The 22211-nt window shown below is 43.1% G+C and overlaps 1 long non-coding RNA gene across 1 annotated transcript in view; it reads left to right on the top strand.

The window, feature by feature from the left end:
- LOC309970345 overlaps positions 1-12918 on the top strand; it is a 121144-nt gene extending 108226 nt beyond the window's left edge. The window contains exon 4 of the long non-coding RNA XR_014326681.1: positions 12639-12918. This is a non-coding gene — a long non-coding RNA (uncharacterized lncRNA). The remainder of the gene's footprint in view (positions 1-12638) is intronic.
- Positions 12919-22211: the final 9293 nt, after the last annotated feature.

Consider the following 22211-nt stretch of genomic DNA (forward strand, 5'->3'; position numbering starts at 1 on the left):
GTTTGCCTCCAAGTCCTAGGCTTTAAAAGAAGAAATCATTATCGGAGCTGCCAAGCCAATATTAAAACCAGTGACTTATGAAAGGGCCTGGCAGTCAGCACTGGGAATCTTTTTGCACCTCTTAATTTTGCAGAGGAAAGGAAGCATCTGATCTGGGGCAGGTCTCTTAGTAACACCAAACCCAGAAATGGAAAAGAGTTTCCCCAGTCAACTGGCCTCATTTCTCAGAGTCTGAGATGGTTCACTTTGGAAATGTCCCAAGGAGGAGGGAGTATCAGAAGAGCAAGTTCCCCATCTTCTAGGTCGGAAAAGATGCCTGCATGACGGAGTGAAATAAGATGACCTTTCAGAAATCCAGTGACACTCAGTAAACTCATCCTGGATGCCTCTGCTTTTTTTTTTTCTTTTGTAAGCGACATTTTATACAGTGAGGGAAAGCCAGCATCCTCAGACACTGCCCGTGGAAGGGCACACCGATAAATCTTTCCGGAGGGCACGTTCTTTAAAATCAGATACACAGTTTGTCCCAGAAGTTCCACTCCTGAGAGATTATCCTGAGGATGTGGTTGGAGAAGTATCCTGAGGTGTGAGGACAGAGGTGACGATGTCTCAGCAGCATTGTTGATGGCAGTGAAGACGTGGATGTCAACAGTAGGAGACGGGTTATGAAATTAACCTATAATCACGCACTAGAAGATGAAGCAGCTGTTAAAAATTATTTCCTCCCCTTTCTTTCCTTCCCGTCCTCCTTCTTTCCTTCCTTCTCTCTTTCGTTCTTTCCTTATACAAATATTTGTTGAGTGCCTACTATGTCCCAGACACTGCGTCCAAGTGAACTCGGTGTGATATCTAAGTGAACTGGCATGGAAAGATGTTTATGATGTATTAAGTAATAAACACACAATAAAAATAAATTGGAAAGCTAGTTTCATGGATGTGTTATATGATCCTACTCTTGTAAATATATATATATAAAAATAAAAATTCTTTTTTGGCCGTGCCGAGTGGCATGTGGGATCTTAGTTCCCCAACCAGGGATCGAACCCTTGTCCCCTGCAGTGGAAGCGCAGAGTCTTAACCACTGGACCTCCAGGGAAGTCCCCTATATATTTATAAGATAGGATATGAAATAAAATGTTTGAAAAGACACGCACCAGAATATCACTGGTCAGTCTTCTCTAGATGTTGTGATAATGGGTGACCGTGATCTCTTTAAATCTTTTATGTTATCGGCATTGTTAAATTGCTTATGGTGAGATTGTTTCTTATGTAATTCAAGTTCAGCGAGGCTCTGCACGGTTGGGCCTCAGACCTCCCCCTCACTGGTTTCATCTCCCATCTTTGTTGCCCTCACCCCCAGCCTGCCCCACCCTCGCCACATAGCATCTCCGTTTCTTAAATATGTCAGATTTGCTCCTACCTCTCAGGCTCTTTGCACGTGCTCTTCACTCTGACTGGAATACTCTTTCCTCAGGCCATTGCCAGCTCCTTTTATTTATTCCAGTCTCAACTCAAATATCCCTTCCTCAGAAAGAACATCCCTGCTCACTTAATTAAAATTAGCATGCCCTGCACATTTTATTGCGTTTCTCCATGTTAGTGACTTCATAGTGCTTATAAATCTGAAATTCTCTTGGTTTTTCTCTGACTTGTTGGTTTCTGTCTTTTCCACTTGAATGTAAGCTTTCTGTGCACAGGGACCTTGTGTTCTTGGCTTCTGGAACAGAACTTGGCCCATAATAAAAAATCAATAAATATTTGTTGAATGAACAAATTCTGGGAAATATATATTCAAAAAAGAATTATTTTTAAAGAATTCTCCTTTTCTTGCTTACCAGAGACGTGTAGGAAACTGGTGACTTTCAGCTGGAAGATTTTCTCTATTCTGCCAGCATACTCTTTCTGACCTTGCAAGTGACCCAGTGTGAGCCTATACCACTGAGCATGAAGTGCCCAAGGTCATGCAGGAGTTGGTAGATACCCAGTTGGAGGGAGGCACCTGAACCCTCATCCATGGATCATACCCCACTGCCTAGTGAGCAGCTTAGGAGCTTCAGACACCTGAGTTGTAATTCTTGCTTTGTGGGTGATTTGCTGTGTGATATCTGTCAAGTTTCTCAACCTCTCTGGGCTGTAGTTGTCCCATATGTGTAGTGACGGGGAGATCCTATCCATTTCCAGATCTACTGGGATGGTACACCATCAGTAAACTAATGCCACACCTTCAGTGCCCTTTCACATCTGTTTTATTCCCTTTGGGGCATCATTATCCCCATTTTATTTTATTTTGTTCAATTAATTAATTAATTAATTAATTATTTTGACCATGCTGTGTGGCTTTTGGGATCCCGGTTCCCTGATCAGGGGTCGAACCCAGGCCCTCAGCAGTGAAAGTGTGGAATCCTAACCACTAGACCTCCAGGAAATTCCTTCATTATCTCCGCTTTAAACCTCTCAGACCAGGCTAGGATAGTGAAAAGGGAAAAGGAATATTATTATTTGAGCAACTCCAATATGAATGCTATGTTAACTTCATGACAACATCCTGAGGTATAGTTATGCCCATTTTACAGATGAGGAAACTGAGGTAATGTCTTGCCCAGACGCTCAGAGTGAGTAAGGGGCAAAGAAAGATTTGAATCTGTATCTATTACTATAATAACATCGAGGCAGGTCACCTCCAAGTTATAAGGACACACGATTCTTAATGGATGCTAATTTCCTGGTCAATCAAGACAGGTTGCTCAGCAACAGAGACTGACAAAGCTCTGAATGGCCAGCTCCCTCTATATCTGCTAGAATTAGTTTTCTAGAGGATAACAAAGGAGAAGATTTAAGGAAAAAAGTTTGCAAAAATCCATGTCTTGGCCAGCCGTATCATATTAAAACCCTTCTGAGAAGAAAGCCAGTTTGGTTACTTACCATTGGGGCCCATCCAGCTTAGTTCCAAGAGAGGAATTATAGTTCGAGGGAGGCCAACTCTAGGGAGACTAGAGTTACTGGCATTGAGCTGGAGGCCAAGATCTTTTAATGCAAGGTCTTGGCAGGTGGAGGGAAGGAACTTGGGCTCCAGCCTTTATTTTTATTTGTTTATTTATTTATATTGGGGTGAAATTCACATAACATAAAATTAACCATTAAGGCACTTCCCTGGTGGTACAGTGGTTAACAATCCGCTTGTCAATGCAGGGGACACAGGTTGGAGCCCTGGTCCGGGAAGATCCCACATGCCACGGAGCAACTAAGCCCGTGCACCACAACTACTGAGCCTACACTCTAGAGCCCATGAGCCACAACTACTGAAGCCCGCGCACCTAGAGCCCGTGCTCTGCGACAAGAGAAGCCACCACAATAAGAAGCACTCGCAGCAACGAAGTGTAGCCCCTGCTCGCCGTAACTGGAGAAAGCCCATGCGCAGCAACGAAGACCCCACGCAGCCAAAAAACAAAACAAAACAAAAAAACCCTTGATATCACACTTCAAGCGTGATACATCTAGAGCTACATGTATAAAGAAATTGAAGAGTAATAAAAATTGCTTACTATAAAAAATTAACCCTTAAAAATGTTTCCTAGTTTTATTGAGATATAATTGACATACAGCACTATATAAGTTTAAGGTATAGAGCATATTGATTTGACTTAACCATTTTATTTTATTTTTTAATTTTTTGGCTGTACCACGCGGCATGTGGGATCTTAGTTCCCCTACCAGGGATGGAACCCACGCCCCTGTGGTGGAAGCCCGAGTCTTAACCACTGGACCGCCGAGGAAGCCCCCTAAAATTAACCATTTTAAAGTGTACATATTTACAGTGTTGTGCAGCCACCACCCCTACCTCGTTCCAAAACATCTTAGTCACCCCAAAGAGAAATCCCGTTCCCATTAAGCAGTTTTTCCTCCCTGACCCCCTCCCTGCCTCCCACTTCCAGCCCTTGGTAATTAATTTACCTCATGCTGGTGTCTGGAGGTGAGCTAAGATAGGCCTTCCTCCCAGACTTCTAAGGACTTTCTGGTGCCAAGACACTAGCCCTACACCCTCCATCAGAGGTGTTACCTTGGTAATTAAAAAACAAAACTAATTTGTTTGTTGTCTCTGTGGATTTGCCTATCCTGGACATTTCATATAAATGGAGTCGTACAATATGCAACCGTTTGTGTCTGGCTTGTTTTACTTAGTATAATGTTTTTGAGGTTCTCCCATGTTGTAGCATGTGTCAGTACTTCATTCCTCTTTATAGCTGGGTAAGAGTCCAGTGTATAGATAGACTGCCTTCTGTTTACCCACTTATCTGTTGATGGACACTTGGGTTATTTCCACCTTTTGGCTACTGTGAATTTTGCTTTGATGAACACTGGTGTGCAAGTATTTGTTTGAGTATCTGTTTTCAATTCCTTTGGGTATATACCCAGGAGTGGAATTGTTGGGTCCTACAGAGACTCTTTTTGAGGAACTGCCACGCTGCTTTCCAGAGTAACTGCTCCACTTTACATTCCCACCAGGAATGTGCAAGTGTTCCAATTTCTCCACATCTTCGCTAACTCTTGTTATTTTTTATTTTCTTAATTACAACCATCCTAGTGGGTGTGAAGTGGTATCTTATTCTGGTTTTGGTTTGCATTTCCCTAATGGCTAATAATGTTGTGCGTCTTTTCATGTGCTTGTTGGCCATTTGTATATCTTCTCTGGAAAAATGTCTATTCAAGTCCTTGCCCAATTTTTGTGTTGTTCGTCTTTTTGTCATCAGGCTCCGGGCTTTCTTGACCTCGTCAGCTGTTTTGCTGTGGGGCTCATTGGTGAAGCAGCGAGATGCAGAGACCTGCCTAGAATATCCCTGGACAAAACAGAATCAGGAAATGAAGAGAGGCTGCCTGAGTGAGTCTAACTTTTTGAGTTTGGCCAAACTTACAAAGAATTTCGAAGCCTTCCCTTTATAGTATACTAGAAAGACTTCTGCAATTCTTGCTAAGAAACCCTCTAATTCCAGGACACGAGCAGTTCTTCTCATTACAAGAACATTCTATACCCCTAAGTCCCTTTAATCACTTATAACACTCCCTCTTTATCTCTCATATGGAAACAATATATCCTATTTTCCATGTGCTGTAATTATCCCCTTTGATAAAACCATGTGCAGAAACATGTACAACACGTCGAGTATTATCCACCTGGCCCATTTACATAGACTTTTTTTTTTCTACTTTAGATTTTGCTTTATGTATTTTTACAGCTGTATTACACAGCATCAGTCTGAGAGACAGTGAATGGAAAATGTAGTGTGATTCCAAATGTCTCTCCTTTCATCTTGTGCTTCTTCCCTGTAATTCCATTAACCCGTCACACCAAGAAAACAAAACTTTGGAACCAGGGATATCTCTCAACACCTCTGATGGAGGGTGTAGGGCTAGTGTCTTGGCACCGGAAAGTCCTTAGAAGTCTGGGAGGAAGGCCCATCTTAGTTCATCTCTAGTTACCGCGGCATGAGGCTGGAGTGAGGGTCCCAGCACAGACCTTATTGGAAAATTAATTCCAGGTCTCTGGAGTTTGATTGGTTCTACTAGACTCTTTGTTTTGTTTTGTTTTTTGGCCGCACCAGCGACATGCAGGATCTTAGTTCCCCGACCAGGGATCGAACCCGCACCCCCTGCAGTGGAAGCGTGGAGTCTTAACCACTGGGCCAACAGGGAAATGCTAGTTTCCCGGTTCTGCTAGACTTTTGATTCTTTTGGGAAATTCGTGGAGTGGAGTGACGAGACCTCTGGTTTTGGAATCATAAGGCTCTACGTTTAAATCATGAGTCTACTACTGTAATGGACTTGGGGCCTGGGGTGAGTGAATCATTCTTGGACTCAGTTTCTTGGACTTTAAAATGGGAATAACATCAGTGCTCACTCTACGAGGTTTGTATATCATAATGCTGGCCAGTCTTGACCAAATATTTATGTGCTAAGCGCTGGATGAGATGTTTTATAATTTAAAAATTTAGGAATTCCCTGGTGGTCCAGTGGTTAAGGCATTGTGCTTTCACTGCCGTGGCCCGGGTTCAACTCCTGGTCAGGGAACTAAGATCCCACAAGCTGTGCAATGCATCCAAAAAAAAAAAGTAAAAATTTAACCCTTGCCACAATTCTACCTAGATGCCCCTTTTAGCTCCATTTTACAGATGGGGAAACTGAGGCCTAGGCACATTACTTTAACTTGGCCAGATAGACAAAGCTGGCCCTTGGTGGAGCTGGGATGAGCACCCTGTCTCCTTGGTGTCACCATCCTCTGTGCTCTCCTGTCTCTCGGGTGACATAAAGTATGTCCCCTTCCTGGAGGGCATCAGCGCAGGGTAGCTGTGAAGTGCGGAGTTCCGAGCACGTAGTACATGGGCTGTGTTTACTCCTTTCCTTCCCTTTCTCCCTCAGAATGAATCTTCCAGCGGGGGCCTTTCCTGGAGACCAAAATTCAGGAGGACAAAGCAGAGCTCTGTATGGGATGTGCTTAACATTGCCAATGGCTTTCAAAGGTTTCAGGGGTCTAAAAGCCCCTGAAGAATTTGGCTTGGAGAGTTTTCCCCTTCGTTCCTAAATCCACGGGCAGATTAGGCAAAATGGAATCCGTATGTTTCTGATTCATTTACACTCAACTCATCAAAATGTTCCTTTTTATGAGCTATTTGATGTCCAGAAAGCCTTTTGAGTAGATTTTATAAACCTTTTAAAGACTTTTCTCTTCGAAACAGGCGGTTGCATTTTGCCAAGAATAAACAAACTTGAACCTCAAAAGTGCTGAGCTCGCCAAGGATCCTGATGCCAGAGGGCAAATTTGCGAAGTCACCCCTTTCTCACTCCTGACACCTTCTTCCATTTCTTCTCTCCTCGCCACCACCCCACCCCGCACTAATCTTGGCCCCTCTGGTTTCCTTGCAGAACTTTTTACCCCAAACATTTGCACCTCCTTGCAACATACTTCTTTCATAGCTGCTCACCTTAGCAGGGGCAGCCCCCAAGCATCTCTCCCCTACCTGCCTGGGTGCAACTAAGAACACATGAAAAGATGCACTTAACTCCCAGTAGCTCGGAAATCATTACTGATATGTGTATCAGTCACTTGGCCATTTACAAAGAGCTCTCATTATTCCATGTGATTTTTATCACAGGGGCAGGCAGGCAGGAAAGCCTTTCTGATTTCCATTTTATAGTCAAGGAAACTGAGGCTCAGGGGGCATAACGGATTGGCTAAGAACATCTAGCTCAAAGGTGGTGAATTTTTGTCTTAGTTCATTCAGGTTGCTATCACAGAATACCATAGACTAGGTGATGCTTAAACAATAGAAATTTGTTTCTCATAGTTCTGGAGGCTGGGAATTCCGAGATCAAGGTGCTGGCAGATTTGATGTCTGGTGAGGGCCTGCTTCCTAGTTCATAGATGGCCATCTTCTCGCTAAGTTGTCAAGTAGTGGGAGGGTCAGGCAGTTCTGTGGAGTTTCTTTTATAAGGGCACTAATCCCATTCATGAGGGCTCCACCCTCATGACCTAATCACCTCCCCAAAGCCCCACCTCCTGATACCATCACATTGGGGGTTAAGTTTCAACATGAATCTTGGGGGGGACAACTCTAAAGACTTTTTATTTTGTTTTGTTTTGCTATGCCAGCTCCTAAACATGACTCAAAAGGCCATCTACAAAGATTATTGGGGGAATTGCTTTTTTCTAGGATGTTAGTTCTAAAGAAGAACCTTGGAAATCAAAGCGAGGTTAAATATGTTCTTAACTGCTCACAACAGCTTTGAGGGGCAGCGATGGTGTTTCCATTCTATAGATGAGAAAACTGAGCTTCAGAGTAGTTAAGTCATTTACATGAAGCCACACAGTTAAGCCAGTGAAACAGGATATTAAGAACTAGACTGGCGCAGCTGATCTTGTGTTTCCCAAAAGGTGGCATGCGTGCCACTGACAGATATGCATGATTCAAGATGGTCCAAGAACATGAAAATAAGGGATTCTGAATCACATAGTGAGAGCTTTCCCCCTTTGCAAGCCTCCTTTGATTCTCATGGGCACAGAGAAATTTCCAGTTTGGTCCTGGTATGCCTTTAACATCTCCTCACCATTCTCCTGTCCTCCGCTTTATAATATGGAGAGAATAGGCACCATGCTGTGAACCTCCCATTGACAGCAGGGTATAGCTGGAATATAATAGCTTTGTTTTGCTTTCCCTGTATTTCTTTTTTAAGGTTACCTTTTATTTATGGACGTGGTACTGGATTTATGTACGTCATAGTGATATGCAATTTCCTTGGGAGAGTAAATAAATAAAAAGAATTGATTTAAGAAAAAATATAGTAAGCAAATGATTATACAGATGGTGAGGATGGCAGAACTTTTGAAGGTAGCATCCAAAGGATGGGTGTTTGGGACACACACATCAAGTCCATTTTACAGGTGATGAAATTGAGTCCTAGAGGGAAACCACTGGCTCCAGAGATAGTGCCAGGGTCAAGGTAAGACCTCAAGTGTTCTGGTGAGCTTTGGTAGTTCAGATCGTGTCCTGGATAGTATTTGTTTGGACATCTTTAATGTGCTTCGTGGTTTTGTACCGGGCCATGCCTGCAAATTGCTGTTACACTCCGCCAATGTATGCTGAACGAGGGAGTGAGTAGGCAAGTGAATGAATGAATGAATGAATGAAACATTTGATGGCTTCCTTCCTAACCCCTGACTTGAAGAAAGAAAAGGTATCTTAGAAGGGACCAGGCCAGACTAGGCTAGATCCTAAGTTGATCTTAACTCCTCCAAAATATAGAGGTGCTTTTAGTCTTAGACCAATGGTTGTCAACTGGGGGGGGGGTGATTTGGGGCACCCTCTCCCCTGGGGACATTTGGCAATGTCTGGAGATGTTATTAGTTGTCATCATGTGGTGGGGGTGGGGGGAGGTGATCGTCTCTGCTGCTGGGATCTGGTGGATAGAGGTCATGCATGCTTCTAAATATTCTACAGTGCACAGCAGGGAATCTCCCAGAATAAAGAATTATCTAGCCAGAATGTTAACAGTGCCCAGGCTGAGAAACTGTTTTAAGTACCTGATAGAATCATGGAGACTTGAAGATAGAGAGGGTCTGAGGGTATCTTGAAGAGTACAGTCTTTCTGAGTACTTAGAAATACTTTTTTTTTTTTCTTACTGGCTGTCATGGTGTAGTAAGCTGTCCCACCTTTCAGTTTTGCTGATTGGTGCAGGTATGTATTTATTCAAAAAAGATAGTAATCACCAGGGGTAGTCATTTGTTGACATGATAATCTTTGTTCATTGCCATGATAGTTTAAAACTCTGTTTGACTCACATATCCACAGTGTATACATTAAATTGCCTGGTAGAAGCCCTATGGATTTCTACAAGTGTTTGTTTTGTTTTGTTTGTTTTAGAAGGGAGTATTTGTGATGAAATATTTCTGGATAACTCTGAACTTATTTTGCCTGTTAATGCTTTAGATGCTGGTCAGAAACTTAAAGAGACCAATTCGGTAACTACATCAAAGAACTAACTAATCACAAGCAATGGTATTGGTCTATTTGCATAGTTATCTCTCTCACTAGACTGTACGCATCTTCTCATTGCTGTTCCCTCAGCATCTAGTATCTTGTCAGCCATCTAAGAAGGGCTTAGTGACTATTATGTAAGTGAATGTATCATAGTTCTTAAGCTCATATTCTGTGTTGATACTAAGCTGTGATATTTCTCTCTTATAAGAAAACTGATGTTCAGGTGGGTTAAATTATTTATTCAAGCTCACACAGCCAGACCTGTGGAAGAAGACACCAAGAGGTATTATTGATGAAAGTTAGCTGGCCTTTTCACCCCATCTAAAAAGAATATGTGCCTGCTTAAAGGCTCTGTGAGACCGAGTTCTCTGCTACCAGTTAGAATAGTTATCCATCATGGGACTTTCCTGGTGGAGCAGTGGTTACGAATCCGCCTGCCAATGCAGGGGACACGGGTTCGAGCCCCGGTCCGGGAAGATCCCACATGCCGAGGAGCCACTAAGCCCATGCGCCACAACTACTGAGGCTGCGCTCTAGAGCCCGCGAGCCACAACTACTGAAGCCTTTATGCCTAGACCCTGTGCTCTGCGGTAAGAGAAACCACTGCAGTGGGAAGCCTGCACATCTCAATGAAAAGTAGCCCCCAGTCGCTGCAACTAGAGAAAGCCTGTGCGCGGCAATGAAGACCAAATGCAGCCCCCAAAATAAATAAATAAACTAAATAAATTTATTAAAAAAGAAAGAATATTTATCCATCATAAGCCATGAACACCTCAACAGTGAGAAAAAAACAAAAGGACAGAAAAGCACAAGAGTGTTGTCTGGAGCATTGACTTTGAGGGCTCTGAGTCCTGGATCATACTGCGTGTCTACGGGGAACTTGCTAAGAATTGCAGTCTCTTCATCCCTAACATGGGCACAGAGTACCTGGGTCAGAAGCTTGTCCTGAAGGTCAGTTGAAGTGAAATGTGTAAAACCCAGGTCCTGGGTAGGTAGGAAGAACTCTGAAAAAATGTGAGCTATTATAATATGTACGTGTGTGTAGCATTTCTTTTAAAAGGAAAAGAAGAGCATTTTGCCCTGTGAGGGCTACTAGGAAAACAGCAGTTGAGTGGTAGACAGACAGAAAGCCAACTTCCCTTCCCCTCTAACACTGTGAAAAATTAGCTCTTTTGCTTAAAAGCACACAGACCCTTGAGGGAAGTAAGACATAAAACATGAGCAGAGAGCAGACGCTGGGAAAATGCCATCTTTTTATTGGCACTATTAGAGGGAAATATATGAACTGTATAATACCGTCATAAATACAGTTATTTGTAACGTCAGCGTAACAATGCCAGCCACAGTGTTTGTCTCTTTTATTCCCTCCTCTTGAAATGCTTCATAACCAAGCATAAAATCAAAGGAAAATGTGAATAATATTTTCATTCATTAAGGGTTCATAATGATATATTAATAAATGTTATCCTGCATCCCTTAGTATGAGGTTCTTTGCTTCTCTGCAAGAATATTTGTTCCTCTTTTTGTCTAAGCAGCAAAGCTTTTTCATTTAAAAACATTCTTAGAAGAATGAGGTGCTGGAGTGCATATCTTGACAAACCATCAACTGGCTCTCACGGCCTCCCCCTCTCCCCATTCCAGTTGGCATGGGAACCTACTGTTCCCACCAAGGAAGCAGGTTGGGAGGAAGCCATAACTTATTGGAATGGAGAGTTATCAAAGTTGCTTTGAAAAGGAAAAAAAAAATTGTTAGTGAACTTTGCCCTTTTATTTTTCTCTCTTTCTCTGCCTGTTACATACACACACACACACACACACACATACACCAAAAAACCAAAAAAACTACGATGTCAGACATCTGGTCAACTCTGCATCTCAGGGACAGAGACTAAGCATCTCAGAACATCTGGTGGACCCAGGAGAAAAAGATATACACACATACACCACATCCCCCCACTATTGCCAAAAAACACATTAAGGGATATCTGGGTTCCTGAGAGATGCAGTGTGTTGACCAGGTGATAATTTCTACGAATAGGGACAGCCCTCCAAAATCTTGGGATGAAAGTGATTTGCTTACCTCCATTTAAAAAAGTTTAATATGTATTTGTCCTCTGCGACTGAATCTGTTTTGGATTTCGTTCTAAAATGGAGCTGACTGTAGTTTTTTGTTGTTGTTGTTGTTTTTAATTTCAAGATTTCTTTTATCCCAAGACAGGAGCCTAGCAAATTATGTTAGCCTGTGGAGGGGGGGGGGGGAACTGGCTTTTCTTTAAGTTTTCAGTACAATCGTTTAAGACCAGAATTGAAATATTGTTTTCACGGACAGGGAGGGAGGGTGGGAAACGGTGGCAATTGTACGTGTGTGGGCTGGGGAGTGAGTTTGTAATACCAGAACATTTACATCTGAAACAAAAAAAAGAAAGGTGGCAAGTTTCTCTCTCTCTCCCTCTCCCTAATATGAAAGGCATACATGCTGACTCTATAAAATTTGGAAAATAGGCAAAGTATGAAGAAAAAAGAATATCACCTATAATCACTGTATAACAGTACAGAAATCACCACTGGTAAACATTTTGATTTATTTCCTTCAGATTGCAATAATGCTGTAGATACAATTTGAAGTCATTTTTCATGTGCTGTCATATCATAAGCATTCTCCTGTCATTAAATATTCATTAGTCATAATTTAAAATGTTTTTGAAATACTTGATTATACTATGATTTTACTTAAGCATTTTTAATTGATGGATATTTACCTTAAAATTTTTTTTATTATAAACATCACTGTGGTGACCATCTTTATACATAAATCATTGCCCCTATATTGAATTAAAAAAACAAAGAAGTTAAGAATGGCTGGTGTGTAGAATGTCAGGGGTGAGACCAGAGGTAAACTTGGATAGGTAGGCAAGAAATAGATCTTGCCAACCTCTGTATCCTATGCTAAGGGCTTATTGTTCAAATAATAAGCATAGTAATAATGACGATGAAGATGATAAAATAGGTAGGATTTGTTGAGTCTTTACTGTTCACTAGACACATTTCCAAGTAAATTTTATGAACTCATTTAGTCTTTTTTTTTTTTTGCCACACCATGCGCCTTGCAGGCTCTTAATTCTCCGACCAGAGATTGAACCTGGGTCACGGCAGTGCAAACGCTGAGACCTAACCACTGGACCGCCAGGGAACTCCCATGAACTCATTTAATCTCGCCAACAACCCCGAGCCATAGGTGCAGATTGCAAACCCGAAGCACGGAGAAGGTAAGCCATCTGACCAAGGCCATGAGGCTGGTAGGAACCCAGACGGTAGAGCTGACATGGTTCCCTGCTTTGGCCCATTACTTTATAGCAATAGGGAGCCACTGAAGGATTTGGAAGGGAGGTGGAGGCATGATGAATGCATCTGCATATTTAAAAGCCTTGCTCTGTGGCAGTGAGGAGAAAGAATGGAGGAAGCAAGAGTGGAAGCAGTAAGACCAAATCCAAGAGAGGGATGGAGATGGTGAAAGCCAGTGCAGTGAGAATGGAGGCAAGTGAATGGATTTGAGGAATGTTTGGGAGGTTGGCTTGATAGGACTTAGATCTGAAGATAGAGGGACAGGTGCTTCAAGATTGCTTTGCAGATTTGGGAAGCTGGGTGGTGGGTGGGGCCGTGTGCTGAGATGGAGGCGCATCTGGGTGACCTGCCCAGGGTTACCCAGCTACTAAGCGGAGGAAGTAGGACTTTGAGACCGAAGCCTCGGGAATCTGTGGATCTGGAGACAGTCTGCGAGAAGCAAACTGTGCTGAATGAGAGCCCTTTCCATCGATGGAGGAGAGGAAAACAGAACTAGAATTTGAGGATGGAGTTCAAACAGCACACATTGGGAGCACTGTCATGTCAAGCATGCCATTCCTTATCTAGAGAGACTGGACTCTAGAACCTGGATACAGCAAGAGGCACCTGGTATTCACAATGCCCTGCAGAACGCCTGGAAACCCTCTTTGTGGGAGGAAAGAAAGACCAGGAGACCGGAGGAGATGGAGAGTCATGGGGGGGGGGGGTCGCTTCATTCATTGCCCGACTCCGGGAAGCCACTCAGATGGAGGCGACTAACTCCATGTAGGGGCTTCTGTAAATGGTGTGACTGAGGCTTGGGGGTCTGTTTATTTTGAGGACATGGATACTAAAGACAGGTTAGGCCTTTAAACGTAAATCCAGTTGAGTAGGTTTTCTTTTAGGGAGTACTTCGGGCAAATGAGGTGCCAAAGTGGGGAAAAAAAATCTGGGTTTTGGCGAGTGGCCATTCTAAATTTATTCTGGTGTTTCCATTTTTTTGGTCTGGTGACAATGGGAATGCTGGTTTGCCTCCTTGAAGATTATTTATTCATAAAATGGGGATAATATCGTCACCGCAAATGAAATCATATATGTGTGTGTATATATATATATATATATATATACACATGCCAACCACAGGGCTTGCAATATAGCAGGTATAGCAACATGAACCCCATTTTCTTTCTCCTACAATCTTGACTTGATTTTCTTCTCCCCTATGAAGACCTTGTCCCTCCTGTCAATGTTCCTGGTCTTGGAATTTCGTAGTTCATAATATGAGGGTTAGCTCCTGCCAGCCTGGTGGGTTATCTAATACTCATTAGCTCTTTATAATGGGCAAAGCGCTTTCTCTATATATTCTTATTTAAGGCTCTTTATCACAGCTCTGTCACTTAGGTGTTAAGAATATTCACATTTAACTGGTGGGGAAACTGAGTCTCAGAGAGGCAAAATGACTGGCCTAGGCTCCCGAAAATGTGCAATGGGGACTTAGACCGTGGTCTCTGAAGCTTGGCTTGCTCTCTAGACAGTCCAACCTTCTCTTCTTCAGTCCTAGGAGGAAGGGAAGCCCTAGGCAAACTCTTCCCAGTTTGAAAAGTAGAGTACTATATTTTGCATTATGACGGTTCTCTCTGGCTTGGGAATGGACTGTACCAGCCAGGATTTCCCCCTTGTTCCTTTTCCCACGCTGTCAATGACCCTTGGATCGCAGAGATGCCAGCTCTAACCTAGAGGGATTGAGCCTGCATCTCTTCCTCTCCATCAGCCCTTTCTTACTGGCCTCAAAACTTCCATCCCTCCATAAAGGTACTTGAGCCTGCAGTGCTATTTGTGTTTACATCTAATGGGTGATGACCAAGCAGCAGGCAGCCATGACAGAGTAGCTGATACTGAAAATAAAAACAAAAAACCAGAAAACCAAAGTAAGTCAGTGCATCCTGACAGGACACATGAGTGACTTTTATAAAGGAAGGATATGTAGTTGGTACAATCATGGCTTTGTGTGTATGTGTGTGTTTCGTTTGTTTTTGTTTTTTTGGTTTGTTTGTCTTTTGAATCGTGGCTTTGGAGTCAGGCAGTTCTGGGGCCGAGTCTGAGCTTTGCTATTCACAGCTGTGTGGCTTTGTGCAACTGTCTTGACGTCTCTGAGACTCAGTTTCCCCATCCACGAGATCAGAACCTACAGGCTAGCAGAGATTTTCAACTGTTTTGTTCACTGCTGCATCCCCAGGTCCGAGAATAGTGCCTGTGGAACTACGTAGTGGCTGTTCTGAAAATGTCAAACAAAGCTAATAATACTTCCCTCCCAGAGATGTTGGTAGGATGTAATGTGAAGAGGCATGTGCAGGGCTTAGCTCAGCATGTGGCCCACTGTAAGCCGCCATTCATGGGAGCTGCTGTTGTTGTGATGGTTGCTGTCGTCTTTGGAGGTGGAACAACTTGGTTCCATTATAAAAGCCAGGTAGGAAATATCTGTTCCCCCAGAACAAGAAGCTTCGTTTGGGACAAGGGAGGAAACCGTGTTGGCTGATGTGCAGAGAGCAGTGTCCCGTGAAACAAGGGAGAGGTCACGTCCTTTTGCCTCCAGCTCTTGTGGCTGGACGACCTCCCACGAAGGTTCTAGTGAGTTTAAGAAATATTTTTGAAGTGCACGAGGGAAGAGGCAGGACTTGAGATTTGGCTGGAAGCTCCATGTGGTTTGAGGGGAGGCTACTGCAGTGAGGGAAACATGGGAGTGTGGTAACGAAAGACCCTATAGCACTTTGCAGAAGAGTCCTGGGGATTTGGACGTGGTGTTCAGCCACTGGTCAGTTTGGGTGATTGGGCTGTGATGACCTTGAGGTCTTCGTCGGGATTTCAGGAGACATAGTTCTGTCTCATGTCTCCTGAAAGCTCTCAGCTTCTGTGCAGAGGGACCACGTGGCAACCTTGGGAGGAGAGGTTGGGTTTTATTACTGGGACGGTTAGTTGCGTTGGTGAACAAAACCAGGGCTTGACGGTCTCACTACACGGCTTTCCCAACACGACACCCCAGTCCACTGCTGCGTCAGAGTCCAACTCAACAACCCCCCGAAACAAACACAGCGTTGCCTACCAGTGTGTCTTCTGAAACCCTACCACTGCCAACGTGGCACCGGGGATCAAAGTAATATACGGCATCACAAGATTCCACGCCGTTATTCCACTCTGATATTACGACACGAACCAACAATGTCTTCAACCCAGCCCAGCCCAACACAGAGTCTCATTCAAACGCAGTGTAACTCATAAATCACTCTTCACCCCATCATGGCTCCCCAAGACAACTAGGGCTCAACAAACCCCAAGCAATCCAGTGCTGATTCAGCAGAGCATAATTGGCCCAGTGAAATGGAAAGAGAACACCAAGTAGAACTATTTCTTTGGAAAACCCAGCCTCTCTCCTAACCAAACTTTGTGGCCATGTATGACAGGGGTTTTCCCAGCCTTGGGGAAGTGAAGAAACCCAAATCCACTCTTTCGAATCTGCCAGCGTGCAATATTTCCTCTGACTTGGACCGTCGTCTCCCCTTTATCTCGTTCCCTCGGCCACCATTAGGCTCGGCTAACCACGATGGGGATGTTGGTGTCAATTTGGGCCTTGGACACAGTTCTGAGAGAGAGAGAGAGAGAGAGAGAGAGAGAGAGAGAGAGAGAGAGAAGTGGAGAGGACGTGCCAGGCCCGGGAAGTGCTGTGGATGGCAATTCTCAGCCTCGCTGGAAAGGCGGCTGTCCACTGGCAGCTCTGTGTGGTCTGCTTCTCCATCCAAGACAAACCTTAAACCCAACACTTGATTTGGCAGACAGGGGGAGAAGAAGAGAACAAAGTTTGCTCCCTTTTTCAAGAAGTGGACCCAGGGATCCCAGGCTATGTTCCCCTCTTGGTCTTTTTCCTTTTTAAACAAACCGCCCGGCTTTTAAGATCTTCAAAATCCCATTAAAGGCTTTTACTCCTTCATATATTGGAGGCGTCTGATGAAAGGACGTAAAGGGAGGAAAGAGATAATGGGACCTCAGAGAACAGAGACCAGAGGCCTTAATTTCGCCTGTCTCCCCTGCCGGTAATGGTGTTGGATGTAAACACTCCTCTGGTGAATGCTGGAGCGTGATTGCAGGATGGCTGGGGAGAGAGGAAGTGTTTGCAAACCACAGGGAGGAATGTCGCCTTTGAAGGCGTTTGGCATTTATTTTTTACCCCCTCCTCTGTTGCCCCCGCCATCCTAACCCCAGGACTTTTCTCCACGGCTTTCTGCTCTGGGTTCCTTGTACTGTAAACACAGTGACAGAAATTAGATGTGGGCAAATCTGTTAAACATTTTAAGTCGAAGTGGGCTTGGCAGTTGTCTCCCTCCACGGGATATGCGAGACGAAGCTAATAACTCCGTAATGGGTCTTTTGTTTTTGTCTGGGGACTGGTGGGACGGAAGTGGAGGGGCCGGGGCTGAGGAGGGAGCTGCGGGATGGAAAGGGAGGCCAGGCTGCCGTTATGGAACCCACCCAAGCTTCCGATGCTCTGGGGCCAAGCAGGCAGAGCAAGCTGTCACCTCCGTGCGTTCTAGAAGGCCGGTCAGTGACCACCCCCCGGCAGCATGCGGTCTGCCCTTCGCGGTTGGGGCACACTCTCTGGCCCCCCCGGTCGCAAAACATCTCTTCTTGACAGCTTCGTGCTGCAGACATCTACGGCTGCCTTGCCTCTTCATTTGTTCCATCCGTGAAATTCCCAGTTACGTCAATGGGGTTCCATGTGCAAAACACGTGTGATCCGTGGGACTGGGGAGCTGCACCAGGGAGCAAAAGCCTCGGCGTGGTGGGTTTTAGGCCTACGTGCTGTGCTGTCTGGAAACCTCTGCTTGGGATCAAGCTCATGTTCTTAATTCTGGTCAGATGGTTGGAGTGGGAGCCTAGAAACCCACAGCTGGAAGCTCCATCCGGTGACCACTTAATTAATTCAGCGAGTGCGTTATGGGGAGCACGCTGTGTGGCAGTTCGGGCTAAATGTTGGGGATGCGATGGGGAATGAGACCAGCGTGGCCTTTGCCTTCGCGGGGAGCTGGACTCTAGTGTGTGTTACGTGAAATAAAAAATTTCACCAATGGTATGGAGCTACAAGGAAAGAGGAAGCCATATGGTTTAAAATGGGGTGGCTAATCTAGTCTGGGGCATGGGGTAGGTTCAGTGGTCCATTCTTTATCTTCCATGGGATGGGATTTGTAACCTGGGGTCTAAGGACGTTTAGTTTTCAGGAGTTCCATGAATTCCAATGCATCTACCATTCTCTAAGCTATCCAGAATAGATGTTGCCCATCTTTTCCTGGAATTTGCCAAGCATGGAAAGAGCACACCATTTTACCAAAGCCCATTTTGGTGTGTTAACCCTCCTGGCTAGGCGGCACGCATCATTTTGGTGCTTTATTAATTATACCCACAATTCACAATAGTGGAAACATTTATTTGATGTCTACTTTACTTTTTATTTATTTATTTATTTATTTGTGGTACGCGGGCCTCTCACCGTTGTGGCCTCTCCCGTTGCGGAGCAACAGGCTCCGGACACGCAGGCTCAGTGGCCATGGCTCACGGGCGCAGCCCCTCGGCGGCATGTGGGATCTTCCCGGACCGGGGCACGAACCCGTGTCCCCTGCATCGGCAGGCGGACTCAACCACTGTGCCACTAGGGAAGCCCTACTTTTTATTTACTTTTAAAACATATTTATTTATTTGGTTGTGCCTGGTCTTAGTTGTGGCAGGCAGGCTCCTTTTGTTTTCAGTTGTGACTCGCAGGCTTCTTAGTTGCAGCATGCGAGCTCTTAGTTGTGGTATGAATGTAGGATCTAGTTCCCTGACCAGCGATTGAAACTGGGTCCCCTACATTGGGAGCGCAGAGTCTTAACCACTGAGCCACCAAGGAAGTCCCTTGGTGTCTACTTTATTTATTTTTATTTTTTTACTTGTAGAGGATTTTATTATTTTCAAAGCATTTTCACACAAAATCATAACATGTTAGAACTGTAAGGAACATTAAAAATCATGCAGTGTAACTCTCTCTCTCTAATATATTCATTTTTATTTTATTTATATAAACTTATTTATTTTATATTTTTGTTTTTTGGAATTTTATTTTATTTTTATACAGCAGGTTTTTATTAGTTACCCATTTTATACATATTAGTGTATATATGTCAATACCAATCTCCCAATTCATCACAGCACCATCACCCCCAAATAAACTTTTAAAGTATAACACACACAATAAAGGTAAATCTTAATTGTACAGATTGATTAATTTTTATAAAGTGAGCACACATGTTACCACCGCCTAGATCAAGACTTAGAACATTAATCAGCATCCCAAACGTCTCTCTGACGTCCCTCCTGGTCTACCATTATTCTGATTTCTATCATCATTGATTAATTTTGCCTGCATATGAACTTGATATAAATGGACGTCTTTTGCATCTAGCTTCTTTTGTTTTTTTTGACATCGTTTTTTTTTGTGTTGTTTTGTTTTTGTGTTTTTGTTTTAGTTTTTGCTTTATAACAAAGTGAATCAGCTATAAATATACATATGTCCCCATATCTCCTCCCTCTTGTGCCTCCCTCCCACACTCCCTATCCCACCCCTCTAGGTGGACACAAAGCACCGAGCTGATCTCCCTGTGCTATGCGGCTGCTTCCCACTAGCTCTCTGTTTTACATTTGGTGCTGTATATATGTCCATGCCACTCTCTCACTTCATCCCAGCTTACCCTTCCCCCTCCCCATGTCCTCAAGTCCATTCTCTATGCCTGCGTCTTTATTCCTGTCCTGCCCCTAGGTTTTCAGAACCATTTTTTTTTGGATTCCGTATGTATGTGTTAACATACAGTATTTGTTTTTCTCTTTCTGACTTACTTCACTCTGTATGACAGTCTCTAGGTCCATCCACCTCACTACAAATAACTCAATTTTTGTTTCTTTTTATGGCTGAGTAATATTCCATTGTATATATGTCCATCCATCTGTCGATGGACGTTTAGGTTGCTTCCATGTCCTGCCTATTGTAAATAGAGCTGCAATGAACATTGTGGTACATGACTCCTTTTGAATTATGGTTTTCCCAGGGGATATTTCCAGTAGTGGGATTGCTGGGTTGTATGGTAGTTCTATTTTTAATTTTTTAAGGAACTTCCATACTGTTCTCCATAGTGGCTGTATCAATTTACATTCCCACCAATAGTGCAAGAAAATCCCCTTTTCTCCACACTCTCTCCAGCATTTATTGTTTATAGATTTTTTGATGATGGCCATTCTGACTAGTATGAGGTGATACCTCATTGTAGTTTTGATTTGCATTTCTCTAATGATTAGTGATGTTGAGCATCCTTTCATGTGTTTGCTGGCAATCTGTATATTTTCTTTGGAGAAATGTCTGTTTAGGGCTTCTGCGCATTTTTGGATTGGGTCATTTGTTTTATTGATATTGAGCTTCATGAGCTGCTTGTATATTTTTGAGGTTAATCCTTTGTCAGTTTCTTCATTTGCAAATATTTTCTCCCATTCTGAGGGTTGTCATTTCGTCTTGTTTATGGTTTCCTTTGTTGTGCAAAAGCTTTTAGTTTAATTAGGTCCCATTTGTTTATTTTTGTTTTTATTTCCATTTCTCTAGGAGGTGGGTCAAAAAGGATCTTGCTGTGGTTTATGTCATGGAGTGTTCTGCCTATGTTTTCCTCTAAGAGTTTGATAGTGTCCGGCCTTATATTTAGGTCCTTAATCCATTTTGAGTTTATATTTGTGTATGGTGCTAGGGAGTGTTCTAATTTCATTCTTTTACATGTAGCTGTCCAGTTTTCCCAGCACCACTTATTGAAGAGGCTGTCTTTTCTCCATTGTATATTCTTGCCTCCTTTATCAAAGATAAGGTGATCATATGTGCGTGGGTTTATCTCTGGGCTTTCTGTCCTGTTCCATTGATCTATATTTCTGTTTTTGTGCCAGTACCATACTGTCTTGATGACTGTAGCTTTGTAGTATAGTCTGAAGTCAGGGAGCCTTATTCCTCCAGCTCTGCTTTTCTTTCTCAAGATTTTTTTGGCTATTCAGGGTCTTTTGTGTTTCCATACAAACTGTGAAATTTTTTGTTCTAGTACTGTGAAAAATGCCATCGGTAGTTTGATAGGGATTGCATTGAATCACTAGATTGCTTTGGGTAGTAGAATTATTTTCACAATGTAGATTCTTCCAATCCAAGAACGTGGTATATCTTTCCATCTGTCTGTGTTATCTTTAATTTCTTTCATCAGTGTCTTATAGTTTTCTGCATACAGGTCTTTTGTCTCCTTAGGTAGGTTTATTCCTAGGTATTTTATTCTTTTTGTTGCAATGGTAAATGGGAGTGTTTCCTTAATTTCTCTTTCAGATTTTTCATCATTAGTGTATAGGAATGCGAGAGATTTCTGTGCATTAATTTTGTATCCTGCAGCTTTACCAAATTCATTGATTAGCTCTAGTAGTATTCTGGTAGCATCTTTAGGATTCTCTATGTATAGTATCATGTCATCTGCAAACAGTGACAGCTTTACTAGTTCTTTTCCAATTTAGATTCCTTTTATTTCTTTTTCTACTCTGACTGCTGTGGCTAAAACTTCCAAAACTATGTTGAATAATAGTGGTGAGAATGGGCAACCTTGTCTTGTTCCTGATCTTAGAGGAAATGGTTTCAGTTTTTCATCATTTAGAATGATGTTGGCTGTGGGTTTGTCATATGTGGCCTTTATTATGTTGAGGTAAGTTCCCTCTATGCCTACTTTCTGCAGGGTTTTTTATCATAAATAGGTGTTGAATTTTGTCTAAAGCTTTTTCTGAATCTATTGAGATGATCATATGGTTTTCCTTCTTCAATTTGTTAATATGGTTTATCACATTGATTGATTTGTGTATATTGAAGAATCCTTGCATTCCTAGGATACAAGGATGATAATCCTTGCATTATCAAGTGGGATAAGCCCCACTTGATCATGGTGTATGATCCTTTTAATGTGCTGTTGGATTCTTTTTGCTAGTATTTTGTTGAGGATTTTTGCATCCATGTTCATCAGTGATATTGACTTGTAGTTTTCTTTTTTTGTGGCATCTTTGTCTGGTTTTGGTGTCAGGGTGATGGTAGCCTCATAGAATGAGTTTGGGGGTGTTCCCTTCTTTGCTATATTTTGGAAGAGTTTGAGAAGGATAGGTGTTAGCTCTTCTCTAAAGGTTTGATAGAATTTGCCTGTGAAGCCGTCTGGTCCTGGGCTTTTGTTTGTTGGAAGATTTTTTAATCACAGTTTCAGTTTCAGTGCTTGTGATTGGTCTGTTTATATTTT

Source organism: Leucopleurus acutus (genome assembly GCF_964270905.1).
Source record: "Leucopleurus acutus genome assembly, chromosome: 13".
NCBI classification, from domain to species: domain Eukaryota; kingdom Metazoa; phylum Chordata; class Mammalia; order Artiodactyla; family Delphinidae; genus Leucopleurus; species Leucopleurus acutus.